At 40.5% G+C, this 14,937-nt stretch overlaps 1 long non-coding RNA gene across 3 annotated transcripts in view; it reads left to right on the plus strand.

Annotated features, from left to right (window-relative positions):
* The window catches only part of LOC124798554, a 34,899-nt gene extending 26,537 nt beyond the window's left edge, over positions 1-8,362 (plus strand). For all 3 annotated transcript variants that reach the window (XR_007016953.1, XR_007016955.1, XR_007016954.1), the window contains 2 exons: positions 6,368-6,627; positions 6,726-8,362. This is a non-coding gene — a long non-coding RNA (uncharacterized LOC124798554). The remainder of the gene's footprint in view (positions 1-6,367; positions 6,628-6,725) is intronic.
* Positions 8,363-14,937: the final 6,575 nt, after the last annotated feature.

Raw genomic sequence — 14,937 nt, forward strand, 5'->3', positions numbered from 1 at the left:
ACTGTAGTAACTGTAGGTGGAAGCGTGGGATGTGCACGCTTAGATGATTCAAGGAGAGAAGGCTCGTCAGTGCAAAACAAACAGATGGCTGAGAGAGCAGATACATTCACACGCGCCACTAACCAGATGGTGTCACACCTGTCGAGAATCGCACCAGAGGTACAATGAGCTGTGGTGGAGTGCTGTTGTCGTGGTTACTATGCAACTTACTTGTTGGGCATCAATACACCGTTATATTAATGTACAATACTTGAGAAACAATGTCATTCACACACTCCGAGTTCCTTATCACTCAGTACTAGACTAAATTACCAGCCTAGTGATAAGCAGCCTATGTACCTCACCGACTACACATCTTCGTGTTATAAGAAAAAAAGAGAAAAATACCAAGGGACACAAAATACGAATCCGGATAAACCGGAAATCCGGATTACTGAGGACCAAATAAACGAGGTTCTTATTTACAAATTTCGAACTTGTTATTAACTTTACTACTGTATCCCCTCAACATTATAACACCTCTATCAGTCATGTATTGAATTAGGATTTAAACATACTACTTAGTTCGTTTGTACGATATATTCAGTAAATATACTTACATTTCTATACATTGTAAAGACTTTTAACTCTCGCTGTAGTGTAACTCATCAAACTTCCACACTTCCTTTCTAACTAGAACAAATGATTGCAACAATATTAACGACAGCAATTTCAAATTTATTCGTTACACACGGCACATGTTTTTATGTATCCTAGCGGCTGGTGATGTTGCCACGTAACTTTCATCCATGAGGGTCCTGGGCATATTTTTAGCTGTTAGTGGGTCCTGGATGTCATGAGAGCTCAAAACAATTACTGTTTTACGTAATAAAATTCATCTGGTTCTTCCTGATTCTAAAAATATACACTTCATGTGTGCCTTTCAATGTTGTATGATACAGTATCGACGCTAATGCTCTCTTGATGAGATATGAGCCGATTGCTCGTTTTTATCCACTGCGCCCTTTCGAATTTCATTTCAGCGATTAATTTATTTGTTTATCAACGTAGTAAGTAGTACAAAGCTAATCCAGAATGTAAACTGCACTTAAATTCTGTTTGAACTGTTTAATAGTCAGTGTCCGCTGTCTGAACGTCAAATTTCAGATTAATACACTGCGCCTGGTTGCGTTATTTTATAGGAATTTTATTATTGTAAGTGGGAAGTACTAGATAATGTTGAAGAAATCCAAAGCATATTGTTCGAAGAGCATAATATTATTCAAAATTTACCTGTACCAATAGGTGCAGCCAAAGCAGCATTTGTGATGCTGTAATTACCTCATAGATAACGATATTTGTCTATTGTAGTTTTGTATTCCAATCAGAATTTTGAGAGCATCAAAGCCTCATTTCAGCGTGAGAGAGGGGTAAAATCAATAGATGATATTGAATTGAAAGCCTTCATCAGTCTCTTGTTTTTAATTGTTGTTAACAAAAGTAACAGATAAAGCCTGGAAGATCTGTGTGGAACTGATGGTGATGGCATTGAAAAATTTCACCTTCCAAATGAACATAAAACGTTTCAAATTTATTCTGGAAAGCCTTAGATTTTACAGTCGCGCTATTCGTGATGAAAGGAGACAATTAGACAAGCTAACAGCTATTCGGGAAATATTTACTGTGTTTGTACGCAACTACCACAAATCTTAGATCCTTGGAGAAAATGTTACAGTAGACAAGAAGCTGGAAGGATTCTGTGGAAGGTACAGTTTTTGCCAATATGTATCAATCAAAACAAACGAGTATGGATTCTTAAGTGTGGATTCTTAAGTATTTTACCTGTACAATTTGGAAATATACGCTGTGTTGCAACCAGAAGGATTTACCAACTGAGCAATAAACATTTTGATGTTGTTCTGTGACTGTGTAAACCTATATATCAGTCAGGTCGAAATGTGAAAGCGGACAACTGGTTTACTAGTACTGGAATGATAATAGAGCTATGAAGGGAGAATTTTTCTTTTGTTGGCATGATGAAGAAAGACAAGCGTGGAGATTTCTCTCGAGTTTGCTATCAGTAAAAGAAGGGCTGCCCACACTTCCTTTTTGGCTTCCACAAGACTGAACTCTAGTTTCCTCCGTACCTAAAAAGGGGAAGTGAGTGATCCAGGCATCACGTTTGCATGAATATAATTCGATAGATGCTGACATTGTAGATAAACGGAAGCCATCCACCGTGAATTTTAAAATAGCGTTAAGTGTGGTATTTTCACAGCGGATAGGCCGAATGCTTTGTACAACGCTGCAAGAAATGTGCGCCGCTGGTCAATGGTTGTATTTTTGTAATGATCAGTACAGTTGGAATCTATGCACAAGTGATTTATTGTGGCAACAGTAAGAACTGTATCAGAAGGAAAGGGTTCCGGAATCAGCTTTGTTATACAATGTTGTTTTCTTCGCTAAATTCTGCACAACTATTGAAGTTTTGTACAGAGAACTCTATAACTATGACTTACTATCAAGAACTCTGAAAAATATATACATATTTCTGAAAAGAAGGGTGGCAGCTTCACAGTAGGAGCTCTTATGGGGTTCTTAATTAAGTTGCAATTACCTCTTAAACTATTACCTGCACTAAAAAATTCTACTAGGAATTTCGATAGAACTCTTCACGTGGTGTCCAGAACTGTCATCAGAACTGTTGTACGAATATATTTATATTTTCTGTAGAGAAAGTGTGTCCCACATTAAATCAATTTATCACAAACTATTATCGCCATAGAAAAATGTTATTAGGATTTTCGATAGAGCTCTTGGGGTTATGTTCGGAACTGTCCTCAGAACTGTTGTACAAGTTTAATTTTTGCGAAAATTGACAAAAAATGTTTACGATTGAAAATTTTTTTCGAGTATTGTTGTTTTCTTCCTAAATTCGGCAGAACTATTGAAATTTTGTGCAAAGAACTCTAGAACTATGGCATACCTGTCAAGAACTGTGAAAGAAATATACATTTCTGAAAAAAAGGGTGCCAACTTCACAGTAAGTGAAAAGATTTTCTTCTTAAATTGCAATTATCTCGTAAACTATTAGCTGCACAAAAAAATGTTACTTGGGTTTTCGATAGAACTCTTGGAGTTCTGTTCAGAACTGTGCTCAGAACTGTTGTACTTATTTACAATTTGCGAAAATTGACGAAGAATGTTTTCGATACGAAAATTTTTTCGAATATTGTTTTCGTCGCTAAATTCTGCAGAACTATTGAAATTTTGTACAAAGAACTCTAGAACTATGCCATGTCTATCAAGAAATCTGAAAAAAGTATACATTTCTGAAAAAAAGGGTGCCAACTTCACAGTAAGTGAAAATATTTTCTCCTTAAATTGCAATTATCTCGTAAACTATTAGCTGCACAAAAAAATGTTACTTGCGTTTTCGATAGAACTCTTGGAGTTCTGTTCAGAACTGTCCTCAGAACTGTTGTACTTATTTACAATTTGCGAAAATTGACGAAGAATGTTTTCGATACGAAAATTTTTTCGAATATTGTTTTCGTCGCTAAATTCTGCAGAACTATTGAAATTTTGTACAAAGAACTCTAGAACTATGCCATATCTATCAAGAAATCTGAAAAAAGTATACATTTCTGAAAAAAGGGGTGCCAACTTCACAGTAAGTGAAAATATTTTCTCCTTAAATTGCAACTATCTCGTAAACTATTAGCTGCACAAAAAAATGTTACTTGGGTTTTCGAAAGAACTCTTGGAGTTCTGTTCAGAACTGTCCTCAGAACTGTTGTACTTATTTACAATTTGCGAAAATTGACGAAGAATGTTTTCGATACGAAAATTTTTTCGAATATTGTTTTCGTCGCTAAATTCTGCAGAACTATTGAAATTTTGTACAAAGAACTCTAGAACTATGCGATATCTATCAAGAAATCTGAAAAAAGTATACATTTCTGAAAAAAAGGGTGCCAACTTCACAGTAAGTGAAAATATTTTCTCCTTAAATTGCAATTATCTCGTAAACTATTAGCTGCACAAAAAAATGTTACTTGGGTTTTCGATAGAACTCTTGGAGTTCTGTTCAGAACTGTCCTCAGAACTGTTGTACTTATTTACAATTTGCGAAAATTGACGAAGAATGTTTTCGATACGAAAATTTTTTCGAATATTGTTTTCGTCGCTAAATTCTGCAGAACTATTGAAATTTTGTACAAAGAACTCTAGAACTATGCCATATCTATCAAGAAATCTGAAAAAAGTATACATTTCTGAAAAAAAGGGTGCCAACTTCACAGTAAGTGAAAATATTTTCTCCTTAAATTGCAATTATCTCGTAAACTATTAGCTGCACAAAAAAATGTTACTTGGATTTTCGAAAGAACTCTTGGAGCTTTGTTCAGAACTGTGCTCAGAACTCTTGTTCTTATTTACATTTTGTGGAAATTGTCAGAGAATGTTTTTGATACGAAAATTTTTTCGAGTATTGTTGTTTTCTTCGTTACATTTTGCAGAACTATTGAAATTATGTGGAAAGAACTCTAGAACTATGGCACATCTAACAAGAACTGTGAAAAAAATGTATATTTCTCGAAAAAGGGGTGCTAACTTCACACGACTCACCATGTGCCATCTAGCGGGCCAACCATAGCGCTATCTGGTTTCCCCCTTCAAGCTCGACAAGTTTCGTTCTTTGTAGTTTTATTGTTTGACGCTTATTTCGTGAGATATTTGGCCCGGTCACGATCGATGGACCACCCTGTATAGTGTGAGTTGGAGTTCCATCATGTTAGAATCACATACCTGGCCGAAGGTCAAGTTTCTAGTTACTTGTCTCAAACTGTCACAAATTTCCAGGCATGTTGGGGAACGGAAAATAGTTGGGTCTTCACAGTAACCCTTTGCACCAGCCATAGGCGTTTAATAGCCATCGTGCTTACTTTATACACGGAAGAGACAAAGAATCTGGTACACTCGCCTAACATCGTGTAGGGCCCCCGCGAGCACGTAGAAGTGCCGCAACACGACGTGGCATGGACTCGACTAATGTCTAGTGCTGGAGGGCATTAACACCAAGAACCCTGCATGGCTGTCCATAAATCCGCAAGAGTACGAGGGGGTGGATACCTCTTCTGGACAGCACGTTGAAGGGCATCCCAGATATGGTCAATAAAGCTCATGTCTGGGGAGTATGGTGGACGGCAGAAGTATTTAAACTCAGAAGAGTGTTCCTGGAGCCTCTCTGCAGCAATTCTGGACGTATGGGGTGTCGCATTGTACTGCTGGAATTGCCCAAAACCGTCGAAATGCACAATGGACATGAATGGATGCAGGTGATTAGACAGGATGCATACGTATGTGTCACCTGTCATAGTCGTATCTAGACGTATCAAGGGTCCCATATTACTCCAACTGCACACGTCTCACACCATTAAACAGCCTCCACCAGCTTGAGCAGTCCCCACGTCCATCCGCTCGATACAATTTGAAACGAGACTCGTCCGACCAGGCAACATGTTTCCAGTCATCAACAGTCCGATGTCGGCGTTGACGGGCCCAGGCGAGGCGGAAAGCTTTTTATCGTGCAGTCATCAAGGGTATACGAGTGAGACGTATCGATGACGTTTCGTTAAATGGTTCGCACACTGACACTTGTTGGACCAGCGTTGAAATCTGCAGCAATTTGCGGAAGGGTTGCACTTGTGTGACGTTGAACGATTGTCTTCAGTCGTCGGTGGTCCCTTACTTGCAAGATCTTTTCCGTCGCAGCAATGTCGGAGATTTGATGTTTTACCGGATTTCTGATATTCACGGTACACTCGTGAAATGGTCGTACGGGAAAATTCCCACTTCATCGCTACCTCGGAGATGCTGTGTCCCATCGCTCGTGCGCCGACTGTAACACCACTTAAATCTTGATAACCATTGTAGCAGTAGTAACCGATCTCACAACTGCGCCAGACACATGTCGTCTTATATAGGCTTTTCCGACCCCAGCGCCATATTCTGCCTATTTACATATATCTGTATCTGAACACGCATACCTATACCAGTTTCTTTGGCGCTTCAGTGTATTTGCACTGGCCAGAAAATCTGCTTAAATAACAATTCCCAGAGCTGCTAGAGCTCCAATTGTTGATTAAAAATATCTGTGCTTTCAACTTACGTTTTTCATCATGAAAAATATCGTATGTCTTTCGGTCCATTTTTACGAAAACCATATAACCCCAATGGTAACGTGTATTTAACTAACTAACAAAAATAGAAGATTTATCACTTTTTCTGTTACTTTAGAATCGTATGGTACATATTAGAATTTTAATTTGTTATTAAGACAATGTCGAGGTATATTTATAAATCTTTCAATGATATTTGGTTACAGGTGATCCTCTGTCCTCTGCCGACGATGAACAAAAGCGCCAAAGTAGCTGGTCTTTATGCTTTGTTATTTCAGTTATCTGCTTATCTGAGCAGAAGGGCAGCAACACGACGTGGCATGGATTCGACTAACGTCTAGTGCCGCAGGGAACTTACACCGTGAATCCTGCAGGGCTGTCCATTAATCCGTAAGAGTACGAAGGGGTGGGTACCTCTTCTGGACAGCACGTTGAAAGAAAAGGCCACAGTTAATAGATTTCCACGGTAAACATATTAGGTTTTGGGCTTTGAAATACATTGATAGGCATGTAATTCATCATTACTTTCTTAATTTTTGCTAATCTTCACGTATTTACTTACAGGTTGAAGCTCTCGGTTCGTAATCTCAAGATCTTTCATGTGTTCGGCTCCAGTAGACACTGAAAATACCTGTAAAGAACAGAAAGAAAAAGATTGCTTCCACAGTAGATTTCTAGGGGCTGGGGAACAACGCTGGAGCATCTGATTTTCTGTCTTCTTCTCTTTCTTCTTCTCCTTCTTCTTTTCCTTTAGCGTTTCCCATTTCTCCATGGTGACGACATTCTTATACGGGTTGAAGCAGTATTAGTGACAGAGGCCGCATGCCCTTCGTGACGCGCACTGGAGCATCTGATAATGGTGAAAAATTATAGGTACATGCGTCATTGGTTTATATCAGCAATAGTGCCAATGATTTAGGTGAACATTTCACTGACGTTGTCTAATTTTGTCATTGTACTGAGACTCGAAATGCAATGAACGGTAAGAAGATAAGAATCACGATAGAATACCCCAAAAACACAGTCTACTGCTCACTCTCTATAAAATAATGGAACCAAGTAAGAGACTAAAAGTACTTGAAACTCAGTGGAACATAATCTGCTGATTAGGAAGAAGTATTCCCAACGTTCCCATTCAGTGACTAAATCTTATTTGTCACTACAATCAATAGAAGCTAACTACAGCAGTAAAACCGACATCTTACCTTTCAGAAGGCACGCTTGCTTTAGCAGACACCACATTCTACTTATCTGTTTCATTGAATAGTCATTACCTATATTTGCAATCAATTAATTATATATATTAAGACTTGCTTCTTCTTTCACTGGAGCGCTTAGCACCAGTTACAGTGTACGTTTTATTGACAGAAAGTGCAGAACACGAGAATATCTATGACACTCGAGAATCATCTGCAAATCGATGTTCTTCTCACCGCACTCTGTACAAAGACTTTGTGCAGTTAAGTGCAAAACTATAGGAGCTAATGTCTGCTGGGACACAGCTCTGAGTGTCAATGATTTTGTCTGCAACTGAATCGTTTTTTTTATGTGCGTCATGTAGCTCTTCGGGTAGATATGGATCTCATGCGTGTTGTCATTACAAATCTCGAAACTATTATGTATCGTACCTGTTCAGTTAACATAAAATCGGTGACCGTAAAAGTTAACAGGCAGCACGCAGCCTTCCGGGCGTATGTGAAGCGTCTCGGACGGGGCGTAATTTTGTGATGGAAGGATTATTATCTAGAAGACCGTCAGACGTCCTCTGAGAGACTTACAGAAGGCAGCAGTCGTTTTACTATCGACGTTGAGGTGACTAGATACCGAGAACAAGCTCCATTGGACAAAGAGGGGACAGAGAAAGGGTGGTAGTATTTTTAAGGAATCAATATGACACCCGTTTATAGTAATTATGAGGAAAATGTCGACTCGCAAAATGAGGATTACTATACGGGAATCAGTGTTCAGAGAATAGATTTCTAATAACATATAGTTACGAGAAAATTTCCTCCAGGGAGGAAATATCTCTAACTTTCTTGCTTTAGCAACGCTGAGAAAAAGTCAGTGATTTGCTCCATTTAGCATTTATAATTACAATACTCTAAGTGTTATTACATTTCTAACATTTACCTTTAGTGTCAACGACTTCTGTACGTCTATATGTTCGAAAAATAAAGTTGTGTACTAGTATTGTCTGTAAATGGCATCCGCTTTCTCATTTATTTCACAATATTCATTGGAAATATGATTTTCTTTTATCCAGTGAGCGTCAGAGGTTACATGAATACTTGGTAAGCATTTAACCAAAGAGACACTCGTATACTAGCTGTGTGTGCAGTGGTTCACAGAGTATGTGTGTAGTAGATAGATACGTATGAGTTTACTCTGACACATCTTTTTAGAGTCCAAATACCAAAAACTGTCTTTTATTTATCTCATAATTACACATCGGTGTTTCATCTTGCCTAAATTGATTGTAGGTGAGACACTAGTTTTGCATATGGGGTTATAAGGCAGTAATATAGAAGGCAGTAATATAGAAAAGCACACTTGATACTTCGTAACAGATACAAGAAACATTTAACAGCAGTATATCAAACAAAAGTGACAGATGCAAACGACATACCTGTATTTATCTAAAAAGAATACTTAGTCCTACGTAAGGTAAGTCTAATCCATCTTTGCAGCTATTAGAAATGTTAGTTTCTTTCACCGTTTACGTTTCGTTTCACTCATTTAAAACCTGTCAGTGTCTAGGTTAGGCGAAAATGACGCTGACGCTGTAAAGAAGAAAAAAAGAACGTGTATGGTAAAATAAAACTCATTTTTTAGTAGTTGCACGGACGGATTTGAAAGACCTTAGTTGTCTATACAGCAACTGTGGACGCACAAATCAAGAAATAGAATATTAATAACAGAATATAATAATAGAGTATTAATAATCGGAACATAACGTTCACTCCTATGTATGTACTCTACCACCTTAACACGAGTTAACAATTGATAATAATATAAAAAATCTACGTATCGATAGAAATAACAAAACTACCGAAATTGAAGAGAGACGGAAAAATGAATAACGTCATAAATTAAAGTGGATAAAGCTGAACAATACCTTCAAGTGATCTAAAATCTGTGGATTACATTGTCACTTTAGCTGCCGAATTAAATCTGTAACTCAGAAAACACCGTCTTTGAGTGCAGCGAGTTTTTAATGACTGTGTGCCTAAGTTTCTTTGTGCTTTGAGACAGTTTATTGTATTAGTTAGGATGACGATCACCTCAATGCGTCAAAATAGTCACATTCCAACTTCATCTTTACTAAAGATAACGACACTTCAGCCCACGTATTACACATCATATGTAATGCCACGAGAATTGTGGATGGTTCTGGAAAATGAGCCGACGGCGCTCTGAATCCAGTTAATATGTTAAACTGTCTTTCGCTGGCTTTACATATCCGACGACTGGACAGCAGCTCTTCCCACAGACCTTCAGGCTTTTGCACTGATGTACTCTAAACCCTAAGTGCTAGGTAATTCTATGAAAAAGATTTACAGCAGCGTGAAAAACACTGTTACATTGTTTCTAAGTGGGATGCCAGTTTATTTTCACATAGGACTTTGTACGATGTCCTATCCTAAGAGGTTTGAATACATATCTTCCCCTCGTTTTGCGTATCTCATACCACTGAACGCGAACTGGAAACAGCCTCAAGTGCACCACACGCTCTATCCTTGGAAGAAAATGAGAACATTCTGTTACGGTCAGGTAATGTACATTTCATTTCAAAAATCTGAGACCCAACAGTAGGGATGTGAACTATGCCTGACGGACAGTGTAATAGACACACATGATGTTTTTTGTCAGTAATACAGTCTAGTGACGCGTTCTAGAATCACATGAAAGAATGCGTCCTAGAAACCACCATAAGCAGTTCCCGCCATTTTCTGCTGTTCTTGTTGTTGGACATGATGATGTGTTTTGCACAGCATTTGTAGATATTTCTCGTTCTACACATATAAGCTTTGTATCATGTATTAAAGCTATTTTTAATAGAACTGAGATGACAAAAGTTGTGAGATACCTCCTGATAACGTGTCGGACCTCATTTTGCCCGGCGTAGAAACTCGACGCCGCATGGACTCAACGAGTCGTTGGAAATGCCCTATAGAAATACTGAGCCATGCTACCTCTGCAGTCGTCCGTAATTCCGAAACTGTTGCCGGTGCAGGACTTTGCGCACGAACTGACCTCTCTATCACGTCCCATAAATGTTCAATGGGATTCATGTCGGGCGATCTAGGTGCCCCAATAAATAGCTCGCGTTGTCCAGAACGTTCTTCAAACCAATCGCGAAAAGTTGCGGCCCCGTGACATAGCGCATTGTCATCCAAAAAGATTCCATCGTTGGTTGGGAACATACATGAATTATTCGATCGCAATCATTTACAGTCAATGATCGCTTCAGTTGGAGCAGAGGACCTAGGCCATTGCATGTAAACGCAGCCCACACCATCACGGAGCCATCACCGCTTGCACAGTGTCTTGTTGGTAACTCTGGTCCATGGCTTCGCGGAGTCTGCACCACACTCTAACTCTACCGTCAGCCCTTACCAACTGAAACAGTGGCTCATCTGACCCGTCCACTGTTTTCCAACTGTCTAGGGTCCAACCGATATGGGTACGAGCCCAGGAGAGGCGCTGCGTGTGATGTCGTGCTGTTAGGAAAGGCACTCGTGTCTGTCCTCCGCTGTCATAGCCCATTAACCCAAATTTCCCCGCACTGTCCTAACGGATACGTTTGGCGTACGCCTCACATTGACTTCTGCGATTTTTTCACTCACTGTTGCTTGTCTATTAGCACTGACAACTCAACGCAAACGCATCAGCGCTCTGTCTTCAAGTGAAGACCGTTGGCCACTGCGTTGTCCGCGGTGAACAGTAATACCTGAAATCTGTTATTCTCGGCACACTCGTGACGCTGTGGACCTAGTAACACTGAATTGCCGAACGACTTCCGTAAGAGAATGTCCCACACGTCTAGCTCCAGCTACCATACCGCTTTCAAAGACCGTTAATTCCTGTCGTGCAGCCATAATCAAGTCGGAAACCCTTTCACATTAGTCACCTCAGTACAAATGAGAGTTCCACCACACACTGCCCGTTTACACAGTGTGTACGCGATACAACCGCCATCTGTATATGTACACTACTGGCCATTAAAATTGCTACACCAAGAAGAAATGCAGATGATAAACGGGTATTCATTGTACAAATATATTGTACTAAAACTGACATGTGATTACATTATCATGCAGTTTGGGTGCATAGATCCTGAGAAATCAGTAACCAGAACAACCACCTCTGACTGTAGTAATGGCCTTGATACACCTGGGCATTGAGTCAAACAGAGCTTGGATGGTGTGTACAGGTACAGCTGCCCATGCAGATTCACCATGATACCACAGTTCATCAAGAGTAGTGACTGGCGTATCATGACGAGCCAGTTGCTTGGCCACCATTGACAACATGTTTTCAATTGGTGAGAGATCTGCAGAATGTGCTGGACAGGGCAGCAGCCGAACATTTTCTGTATCCAGAAAGGCCCATACAGGAGCTGCAACATACAATTGTGCTTTATCCTGGTGAAATGTAGGGTTTCACAGGGATCAAATGAAGGATAGAGCCACGGGTCATAACACATCTGAAATGTAACGTCTACTGTTCAAAGTGCCGTCAATGGGAACAAGAGGTGACCGAGACGTGTAACCAATGGCACCCCATACCATCACGCTGGGTGATACTCCAGTATGGCGATGGCGAATACACGCTTCCAATGTGCATTCACCGTGATGTCGCCAAACATGGATGCGACCATCATGATGCTGTAAACAGAACCTGGATTCATCCGTAAAAGTGATGTTTTGCCATTAGTGCACCCAGGTTCGTCATTGAGTACACCATTGCAGGTGCTCCTGTCTGTGATGCAGCATCAAGGGTAACCGCAGCCATGGTCTCCAAGCTGATAATGTATGGTGTTGCAAACGTCGTCCAACTGTTCGTGCAGATGGTTGTTGTCTTGCAAATGTCCCCATCTGTTGATTCAGGGATCAAGACATGGCCGCATGATCCGTTACACCCATGTGGAGAAGATGCCTGTCATCTCGACTGCTAGTGATACGAGGCCACTGGGATCCAGCACGGCATTCCGTATTACCCTCAAGAACCCACCGATTCCATATTCTGTTAACGGTCATTGGATCTTGAGCAACGAGAGCAGCAATGTCACGATACAATAAACCACAATCGCGATAGGCTACTATCCGACCTCTATCAAAGTCGGAAACATGATGGTATGTAAAGCCATACTTCGTTAGTCGTGCACCATCTTGTACCTTGAAACAGTAATCCTTTTGCCATGGAACATGTGATACTTGCAAATGAACTGAATTTCTTTAATGTCCTGACAGTTTTACCTGGCTCAAATGGCTATGAGCACTATGGGACTTAACATCTTAGGTCATAAGTCCCCTAGAACTTAGAACTACTTAAACCTAACTAACCTAAGGACATCACACACACCCATGCCCGAGGCAGGATTCGAACCTGCGACCGTAGCAGCCTCGCGTTTCCGGACTGCAGCGCCAGAACCGCACGGCCACCGCGGCCGGCTTGAAAATGTGAATTTGTGTTAGTCTGCAATAACTTCTGTTGCAAAACGTATTTAACTTGTGAATTTTTTTATATAATACTTCCACTAAATTTGATTTCGCTTACTGATTATTGCTGTGAAGAAGGGAAATAATGTAACATGTTGACTATTAAATACAATACCGTTAAGGTTATCTTGACTGCAACGCATTTAAATTTCTTTCGAATATCTGTTCCTAGTTAAACTATCATGTCGTACCTTGGGACATGTTTCTACATTTGGAAAACATTAATTTTTAGGAGTAATTTTTGTAATTTCAGGAGAGGACTGCAGCCCACAGAAAGTGAGTGCCGTATTTTAAATACAGAATAAAGAAATTCATCAGCCTTCTATTACAGGTTGGCTTGAAAAGTGTACCAAGGTAAAACACTCAACCTCAGATTCTAATTGGACTATGTGGAAGAAAAAGATCTGATTTCAAAACGCGATATTTATTGATAAAAACGTACTACAAACGTGGGATGAATTGCAAAATACTCAAAAAATCTTAAAGTTTTAGGTATGCTATTACAAATGCTCAGTGTGTCCAGAAGCAGCATCGCCAACAACATCTAGACGACAGCTAAATTCGTCATAAGCTTTACACAATGCATCTGTTTCTACGAAAGTTATGGCGGCTGTTATTCTATGTATACTTGTATGTCACGAGGTAAGGGGGAGATTAGCACACTTTCCTTCACATGTCTCCACAAGAAAAGATAGCACGGGTTCGTGTCTGACGCCACGAATGCAGGACAGTGTCTCGGGTTCCCCTGCGCCCTCCCCAGCATTGAGCTGTCTTCAAATGCTGCTGAACTGGCTTTTTCCGCAACTTCACGAGGACTCTTAAGACTTCATTTTCCAATAGTATGGAGCTCCTCCATACTGGCACAATAACGCACGTCAGTTTCTCATTGACACTCTGCCTCAGTGCTAGACAGGTCGCACACGATTCCGAGACACTGCCTTGCATTCTTGGCCAGACACAACCTCATGCGATCTTTTCTTTTGGGAATATGTGACGGAAAGTGTGATCGATCATTTCCCCTTTACTTCGTGACGTACAGCAAGTGAAGTACAGAATTGGAAAACTGACATATGAGAAAGTACAGGGTGCCTCAAACCTTTAGGGTTAAACTGAAACAGGGGATAGTGGGTCCACAATCGATTATATTGAGACAGCGAAGCAATGAAACTAGCTCACAGGACTTGCTCAAAGCCTCCCCATTTGACTACTCCATGTTACCTGGTGTTCCTGCCAGGTGTGCTGCCGCAATTGTTGGAGACTCTACCCCTTGGTGCTCTACCCTTGGTCCATGAAAGGATATGGTTTCAATATGGCAGTGCTCGAGCGCACTTCGATGTTAATTTCCATGAGCACCTAAACAACATCTACCATCGTTGGAAGGGGAGGTGCTATCAGATCGCCAGCACCATTACTGGATCGCATACCTCTGGCCATTTTCCTCTGATGTTACGTCAAGATGCAATTGTATGAAACCCCTGTAGAAACGGATAACGTCCTGCTCGCTGGGGTCCAAGCTGTCTGTCTCCTAATACAACAGACACCAGGGATCTTTGAGAGAATGCGGCAGAACTTCATTCGCCATTGTCGTGGATGCATTGAGACAGGCAGTCGTCACTGTGAACAATTACTATGAGCTACTTTGTTATTACGCAGTGTACAATGTGTATGTCCAAATACAATAAATATGCGTTTCCGACCTTTAGTTCCCCATCTCAATATAATCGGTTGTGGACCCACTATCACTTACATCAGTTTGTCCCAAGGGGTTTGAACACGCTGTATGAACACTTCTATTGAAATATTGGGGAGGGTCGTGACCCTGATGGCACCCCCTCCCCATCTCCCCTAAACCCCCCCCCCCCTGCCAAGCCACCCTAGGGCCTGAGCCTTAAAACACAACTCTATTTAGTGCCCTTCAGCCCAGAAATGGAGAACTCGCAAGATCACTTCGAGTGAGATTGCATCAACAAGAGCTTAAACACGGAAACACTTCAAAATATGTAGGAGTGAAACTGGACAGAATGCTAACCTCCACACAGCCATGCCATGACACA

This window comes from Schistocerca piceifrons, chromosome 5 (genome assembly GCF_021461385.2).
Source record: "Schistocerca piceifrons isolate TAMUIC-IGC-003096 chromosome 5, iqSchPice1.1, whole genome shotgun sequence".
Classification (NCBI taxonomy): Eukaryota; Metazoa; Arthropoda; class Insecta; order Orthoptera; family Acrididae; genus Schistocerca; species Schistocerca piceifrons.